Consider the following 9,341-nt stretch of genomic DNA (forward strand, 5'->3'; position numbering starts at 1 on the left):
TCACTGTTGTCACTTCTGAAATGTACTACCCACTGCTCACATCTACTGTTTGGTATTCGTAAATGTTAAGCAAGTGTTGATGAATGTCCATGGGTGTCATTTTTTATGTATGGAGGAGTTCAGTGACACACCTTTGCTTCTTCCACACTTCCATGTCAGCATTTTGTCAGACTGCCCCTTTACTTCCATCTGTCACATGGCAACAAAATATACTGGGATACTGGCTGGAAGGTTCAACTTCAACTGTCATAGAACCATAATAATAATAAATTATTAATAAATAGGAGGCATTACTTTTGGAGCAGCCTTTGTATTAATTGCTAGAGGGGGCAAAAGTCCGTCTTCCAGTTGTCATCCTACATGCTCTTAAATCCTTTTTTCAATTTCTTCAGCTGTGTTACTGACAAGATTGTTGCACAACAATGTGAGAAGTAGCAAGCTCAGACAAATGCTTGCTTTGTCGAAAGATTAGTTGTTTAATTCTCTCTTCACCATCACATTCTACATTCTTGTCATGTGAAACCCATGTGAAATCTTCCAAAGCCTTATGCCTGTACTTAAAGGATATGTTCCAGAATCCTTCGTCAAAGGAAAGACTTCCACTGACTTATTATAAGATCACAGAGTGAGTTTGAGTACAATGAGAAATTCCTCCTCATACAACTACTTCAGAATTGATAAGGGGGTTATACTGGTCCAAGCACACTAACCATGTACAGGGGACATTGGGTGACTTTGCCTTGTACGTGTTAGAGAGAACTGATGTTGTTAAGCATTTCTACTCTCACAGTCTGCCCCTCCTGTTTATTCTTCTTGGCTATTCTTCTTCCAGGTCAGGTGGAGGTACAGCCCCTTTCTCTTAAGTTTCAATCACAAAAGAGAGATGGTAGTCCCTGTCACAGCTCTCTCCTCCTCTCAAGCTGTAAAACTACATGCAGTCCATTTTCTAGTTATCCCTGGTCTCAAATGAAGTTCTAGAAGACTTATCATGTAGGTGTAAGTCATCTGTCAGCTAATCATTGTTGTCAAATTTTATGGGTATAGAACATCTTTCTGGTACTACTTTTCTCAGAGAAAAAAAAATCACTGAAACGAATGAAGACCTATTCAAAGTAAAGGTTTTACTCCAGTGGAGTGATTTGCTGTTTTTCAAAACTACATGCAAGTTCGCTAGCATGCAAGTTCTAGATTTGAAGAATATGTTGATTTACAGCAGTGCAAGATTTGGACCTGGTATTCATTTTAATTGTAGTAACAACAGATAGGTCACTGATTTACAATGGCACTTAAACACCTAATGACATTGGAAGTCCAGAGTAAAATTCTTGCTGACTGTGAACTTCTGTAGGATTCCTGGGTAAGCTGGGAACACAGAAGTTTCTCAGTTTCCGCTGTGCATATAATCTGCCTACTGAACACCTAAACAATTAGATATTATCTAATGTCAGCTAGATAATAATGAAATAATTACATCTGCAAGAGGAGTGGGGTGTACTGTGTGTTTCAATGGCTACCTTGAAAAGCTTGATCCCCTGGGATAAAATTTACAGCCCTGAGTTTAGGCTATGCTTAAATTTCCTATGCAACAAATGGGAAGAATTGTGAATTCCTCAAATAGGGATTTTCAATAAACAGGGCTCCGCACAGTTAACAGCCTAAAATAATAGATAAGAGAATGCGAGGATGGACGTTTACTTTAAGCCAATAAGAGATGCATAGCTTAGATGCATTCCTCACTGAGTTTAAATAACATCTTCCCTCTGTAAACAAATAGAAAAAGCCTCTATTCCTGATAAGCAAAGTTATAGGATGAAGAGCCTTGCCCATCACTCTCCTTACATTAATTCAGAAATTAAAACAGAGGCTGAGGCTGAAAAAAGTCATTTAGAACCACTTCTGTAACATCTCCTTGGCCCACAGATGGAGCTGTAGCCAGCTCTGATATTTTCAGCTACTTTCTCTAGTGGTATTCTCCACGGGTTGCTCCAAACTTCCAGCTCTTCAGCTTACTTCAGGGTCCTCTGAGACCTTTTGGGAAAAGGCAGACTCTACCAATTGCCTTTTTCATCCTCACATGTAGGAAAACTAGAAACTAACGAGCTACAATATTAAACTAAGTCATGACGCATGATCATCTAGCTTCTCTGCCACACCAGGATAACTACAATCCTACCAATATATACAGCACAGCTGTTCTGCTCAGAAAGGTTGCTAAGCGCTGCATTACATGCATTGTGCATTGCATGCATTGTACATCACATGTACCTAGGCTGTCTCCAGCCTCAGCTTCCCTTCCCCCAATATCTTCAAGGAATGTTCCTTCCTTCTGCTATTTCTTGTACGGCCCTTTTCCCCAAGTCACCTAGCTTGCAAAAACAGCAAGAAAGTTTGACCACAGTGAAGCTGTGTGTTCACTGTCAAGGAGCAGAACTGCTTATGTTGGGAAACACCCCAGAGGAGAACCAGTTATTTCTTGGTGCAGTAGTTCTTCCAGTCAGTCAACTGTACACAGATGTTTGTATGAGCACAGCAAAGAGTACTGACTTCTCAGGTTAGTATTGCTTTCCAAAAGCTCAGTATTTAATGTACTGAAAGACTAAAATTGTCTAAACTCCTTGGGTAACCTTCTGTGGCATTCTGCAATCCCTGCTCCCATTATATGGTTCTGTCATCCAGTCATTTGCAAAGTACAACTGTTTGGTGTCCATTTCTTCCCTTCTCCAACTGGAAGAAATAGACAAATTTCAAATCTGTGACATTTAAAGAATCAAGGGAGCTAGGACTACTATAATGAACACCTGCATTTGTACGCAGTGTTTACTGTTTACACCCACATACTCTGTTGACAGCATCTTCACCTATGCTCATCTCCTTAATCCTCTCTCCAGAATTTCGTACCACATTTTCAAATGTTAAGAAAGGGGCTAATGCATGATAAGCAGCTTACTGGTTACTAATTATACTGGTTCCTATTTACACAAGCAATAATTTGCTTTTATTACAAATGCTAGTTCCACAATTTTCTATTTTCATCTCTCAGTGCTGTGTGAAGGATCAGCTGTTTCTGTAGCCAATTTCTCTACAGAATGGAAACTTCTGTAAGTAGGTGAATACAAAATAATACAGAATAATCTTAATGTAGATTATCTTGAAATGTATCATAACTCTTGAGAAATTTTTGGCTGGATAAATGATTCATTATCTACATATCTATCTCCAGAGCAATTTCCTGAATACCATTGATACTAGAGTTGGGAAGACAAGTACCTAATTTTTGGAGCAATAACAGATTTGCTTCTTAGGTCAAGACCACAGAGGAGGCTGTGACACTGTCTCAGCAGTTGTTGTAAGATGTTGATTACTAGGCCTTTTTATAACAAGATAATTAGGTTTCTAAGCCACAAAATTATTTACCACACAGCAGTTAACATATATAGTAATAGCTAGAATTATTATTTAAAAATATTGTTAATGTAGAAATGACACAGCTTAAAGAGAGAAAACATAATTCCAATCACTCCATTACAAGCAGAAAAAGGAACTTGTGCTTTGCAAGACAAGATTTGAACAATCTAACTCTAGTGGAGGTCTGAATTTTCCCTTGAGTTTGTTAGCCATACTCAATTTTATTAGTTTTCCATCTCAAGAATTCCTAGTCCTTTAAAAATAACTAATGAGAAAAGCAAAGGTTGCAAATCAGCAGTGGGCACAGGCATTGCTGTTTCTCATTTAGTATATGTAAGATATATAAAGCAGCAAGTGGTCTTTTGCAATAGACTATTGCCACATAGAAATCAGGCCACAAGGTTAGGAAACAAAAATGCTTTGAAAATACAGCAGACCAATTTTTGACCATATTAATGTGAAATAGCAATAAGCCATTTGTTCTGTGTAATAATTATGAAATTATGAAGAATAAAGGCAACAGCTGTGGTATCAAGCCTGAGAAGCAAATTGCTACTCTCAAGATTTATTTAACCTGGAGAATGAAAAACAGATCACACCAAGGAATTCAAGATATGAAAACTCAATGTTTCTTCTATCAGAACTACTTATACAGGTTCCAGCCACTCTCCAAATATGAAAATATGGACAATTTTAACTGATTTTTATTCAGTCACTGTTATAATTCCTTTAGCATGAGGTGAATACTTGTACTTTTGATTTTAACCAGCTCTTGATTACTGGTGAGTGGGTTACACATGCTGTCAATTAACTAGACTCTTCCTAGCAGCACCATGACGCAGAGTGCATGATACCTAAAATCTGTTCTGTTCTTTACAGAGACCTGCTGACAAACAAGCTAGTCAAAGGCAAATGTGCTGAATGTTTGTTAATTAGCATGTTTTGAAAATGGAATTAAAAAAAAAAAACAAACAAAACACTACATTTTCTCTTCCCACATCACTTTTAGTGAAGGTTGGTGGTAGAAGGAGCATTTCAACAGATGGTGTATTTAGATGAACGTTGCTCAGAAGATCTCCTGTTTGGAGATTCAACAATACTTATAAAATAGCTTCCTTGTTACCAGGAACCAAATAAAGTTCTTCTAATATAGCTTCCAGTACTGGTCTTCAATTTTCCAAGAGCATACAGCATAATGCACTGCAATGAAATTTTCAAAAGCTGGCTCTACTCTCCTCAGCTTCAGTCATTACTGGGAAAACAGGAGTTCATCTTTACAGAATGACTTAGTGCTGGATCCTAGCAAAAGCTATGTGAAATTGCTGTTTTATTTTCTAAAGTGAATTGCATGCTGTTGTTAGGGCTGTTTGTTTGTTTGTTTTTTTCCTTAAAAAACATTATGTCAGAAACCCACAGGAAACTCCAGAGATAGCTTTACCTGCTTATAGATTTTTGTATTGCTTCTGTCATATAAATATTTATAATTGCTTTCCCATTGCCTAAACCAGTGTCTGTTAGTCCACTGCCAAATAAAACTCAGAACAGGCCTCTCAGTTTAGTTCAAAGCATACATTAGAACTATGAAGTGAAGCTTGGAAGCTGTATTGAAACTGCTTAGAAACTGTCAGCATCTACCATTAGCTGTGTACAAAGCAATTTTTGAGAATATATGCTGAAATTTGTGTAGGTTAATTACTCCTTACTAAAATAGCTTAGGAATATATTCACCAAAACATTAACCCAAACCCTAAAAATTGTCTCAGAGACTAGCAAGGTCAGACCCAAGGAAAAAACAGGTCAGTGTCTTTCACTAAAATGACCTACTTTCAATCTCTTGCCAGTGAAACCTGAGCAGTTAACCTGAGGCCTCTGCAAGCCTAATGGACCGTGTGAACAGAAAAATATTGCCATAAACTGTCTGTCTGTTGGTCGATACAGCTGTTTTAGGAAGACCTGGAATCCAGTTGTTGGTCAAGAATTATGTAAAGACTAATAGAGTAGAGGGTAATTTAGCTGGTGCTGCTAATAGATGAAAAACTATAACAGGCTATTTTCAGGAAAGTGTAAATAATGTTCTCAGTCCTTGCTCTCCAGAAATAAATCTTGTGGCAGAAGTCAGTGAGCAGAGCAGCAGTGTGCATGTGGAGCCTTGGTACAAGGAACATAATGGGACTCCCTTCCAGGTTATGATTAGTATTTGTCCTTAGCTCACCTCCCTCTGTAAAGCAACACTTCCTTGCCCTGGCCCTGCGGTTCCTCATGCACTTTTAACAGCCAAGGCTTTGGACTTCTGACCTCCAATTTAGAAGATAGCACCCAAACAGTAGTAGGATGTGCCCAAATAACACAGGTTGACTATAAGATATGAGATCCATCTGGTTTTGATTATAATTAATTCCTCTGACAAATTGGCATATTCAGGGTACATAAATGAGAGTTATGGAATAACAAAAAGATTAGAGCTCATACTCTTTCTCCCCGCAAGATCTCAGACCTGATTACTTGTCACCTGTCCAGCAGTGCTCCTCTGTTGCCTCCTACTTATGCTTTGTCCTGTGTGGTTCCTCTATCTATAAATGATATGCCTTCAGTAAACTTAGTACTTCAATGGTATCTTTCTTCTAAGTAGTGGTAAGTACTGTAGAAATACTTTTTTTACAATGGATTTCATCAGTCTCTTAGGAAAATGGCACACCTAAATAAATCATAATTCGCATTGTAGCTAAGTGGAAAGGATTAAGGGAGAAGCTTACAGTGGCTACATAATGGACAGATGGCACGCCTGTTGAATTTACATGCCAAGCACTGGGCTTGGTTGGCATCTGTAAGCAGATGTTTAAGCTGCATGCACATTCCTGCTACTCCGTCAAACTACACTAAATTTCTATTACTTTGCTTGAGGCCTTACTTCATTTCCCTGTACTTACTGAAAAAATGACTATGGAGTAAAGGATTTAGGATGCCTGCAACACTGATTGCAGCACAGTATATGTGAGATATGTGAGATGTGAGATAAAATAAGACAATTTTGAAATTGCATATTGTACAACCGCAGTAAGGTTAGTTGGCAGGGCTTGTGAAGAGGTTGTATCGGTTTTCTCAAATGGCCAGTTTTCAGAGCTAGCTTGTAGGATTTTTATACTATGAGATTCAGAACAGATAAACCCATACGTGGGATTAAATGAATAAACCTAATGTGAACAACAACAACAACAACAACAAAAGATTTGAACAGGTTTTGAGAGGAAGAGCAATTATCTTTATAAGCCTGAAGATAAAAAGGAGACGAGATAGGCAAGTGATTAGCCAAAGGCTCAGTGTTTTAAACAAATTTACCTTTTTGATGAGACAGCTGGTTTTCCAAGCAAGGGAAATAGGATCCATCCTGTCTACATGTACCACTGGTGATATTTTGCATGAGAAGCTGTTTAAAAAGCTGGAGATGATATAGTAGAGAAATTATAAGATCTGTTGCAGAGCAGTCAAAGGAGATAAAAACTGGTACTGAAAAAAGAATGGGCATGTGCAGGAGGGATGAGTAAGTGTAGAGAAAACTTGGTGTTGTGTAAAAAGGAAAATATTTCTAAAAAAATAATAAAATAAATATAACCACTCCAAAAATAGCAGCAACAACAATAAAAAATCACCAAACCAAAAAATTTAAGCTGAGATGAGGAAGTACTTGGATGTATTAGTCAATCATATAACTAATCACAATTAGATTCAGCTTCCCCAGTAAAGACTATAACTATATGGCTTTAGTGGTGCCCTGTCCAAAGGACTGGTTACAGGACTGGTCAGGGCACATTTGCAGAACCTGTCTCATGACAGAGGGCTGGAGGAGCCCAGCTACCTGAGTGGCACAGCCAAGGGCTGGCAGAGAACGAGGCTCATTACTCTGTGCATTGTCAGTGAAAGAAAGAGTTACTAAAGTAAAAGAACAGAGTATAAGAATAGATCATTATGAATGGCTCTGTACCACTGTACGGTAGAAATGCAAAGGCTCCTAATTATTAAAGAAATAAGGTTCAGGAACAGACTTGTAGTGACAGCTTTAGGCTAAAAATAATTTATAAAATGGAGTTGATCTCTGCCTGCAAAATTGAGATTAGCACTGGAAAATCTCTTGATGGAATAATGCTCTGAGAATCCCTTGCTCCCCTGCTATTTAACTGGCTCTCCCTGTCCAGTTCCTGCAGCTGATCAGAGCTGTCCCTCTCTGAGCCCTTCAAAAGTGTGGATTAAGAAATGGTACTTTCTTGTATGTAAGCTCTGAGTAAATAGTGTGAGAGCACAAGTAGATAGAATATAAAAAACAAACAAACAAACAAAAAAAACACACCAAAACAGAAGAGATGGCTCTTCCTTTTAGAAGAAAATGGGGAGGGAAAAGTGGTCATTCACTTTTAAATTTAGGAAGTATAGGATGTGGCTCCCTCTCCATTTTCAGCTCCTTCCTTCTCTGTGAGCTGAATGAAGAGAAGCACCAGAAGGACATGTAGGATTGGGTTGAGGACATTATCTGCTCTGCTTATGGAAGTGGTGAGATGAACGAATGAAGATGCATGGGCCAAGCAGATGCAGGTGGCTGGAGAGCTGTTAGAGACAGGGAAACTGAAAATATAGTCCAGTGCTTATGGTGTTCATTTAGAGATAAAATTCAGACTTCTTCATGATAGCACATATTTTGTCCAAGGATTATTCAAGATCTTGCTGGTAAAACTACCTTGTGACTTTTCAGAATTGGCTTGAAGCCACTCAGGTTGAAAAACAGCTTGACTCTTGCTCTGTCTTCCTGGCAGTGTTCCCTGCAAATAAATTGCACAACACAACCACCCCTAGGTGTGTTTTTGAAAGTGTGAGATCCTCTCTGTCACTTTTAAGATGTTAGGATATGATGGTGCATGCAGGCGGCTGAATAGGTTTACAGCAGCCCTGACAGGCAATTAAATCCGAAAGGGTTTTTCTTACAGCACAGCTTTGGGGAGCACATTGTGAATTCCCTTCTGAGCCACTTGCTTTCTACCAGCATTACAGCAGGATCTTGATGGAAACTCTGGGATTTGTGGAGTTGGATGGGAGTCACATACAACTACTGGTTCCTCTTATACTACGAGAGGAAACCAGTGCCTTTTTTCAGGGCGATAAAACCCGCCCTAGATGCTTTTGAGATTTCCAGAGCACTTGAGCACAGAATCATTTAAAGCACCTCTCAGGCCTGCAGTGCAACTCTCCACAGAAACATCTGAGCTAGCGGCGAAGAAAACACCCTGCAGACCTGAAAGTGTGATGGTATTGCTACACTAGTCTGGGTGTGCTGACTCAAGGATGGCACCTTCTTAATCTGGGCCATGAGACAGCTCTTCCACAGCGCTGTGCTGGGTCCCTGATGAGTTAGGGGCGTGACACAGCAGTGCACCACACAGTGCTATGCAGACCATTGCAGGTGGCTATGAGAGGGCATGGGTTGGTGGTGGGTCTTGGTAGGTCAGGTGGTCGGTTGGACTTTGTGATCTTGAAGATCCTTTCCAACTCAATGATTCTACTTAATCATCTATTGTCAATCACTGCTGCTGTGCTGCAGAGCTTCTGGAGGTGTTCAGGCACGTGGAAGTGCCTGGCTCCTGCTGGTCGCTTGGGCTTTGGATGAATCGAGCTGCTCTCCTTGTACTTGTCTGCAGTGTCATGAAATGCTGTTTTAAATCATCACACGTACACTATGATCTTTTGAGCCTCGGATAATGGGAAAATTGCTAAATCTGCACTTTCTACCCTATGCACGGGGTCCGCGGCCGAGAAACGCAGAGACGAGAGCTTCCCACCGAGCTACACTGTACTGACCTGGACCACAACGCAGCACTCACCACAACCTCCCCCCCTCACCTACAGACTCAAACGCGCGGGGCCTCGAGCGGCCTCCCGGCCTCAGCGTGCCG

This window comes from Meleagris gallopavo, chromosome 1 (assembly GCF_000146605.3).
Source record: "Meleagris gallopavo isolate NT-WF06-2002-E0010 breed Aviagen turkey brand Nicholas breeding stock chromosome 1, Turkey_5.1, whole genome shotgun sequence".
NCBI classification, from domain to species: domain Eukaryota; kingdom Metazoa; phylum Chordata; class Aves; order Galliformes; family Phasianidae; genus Meleagris; species Meleagris gallopavo.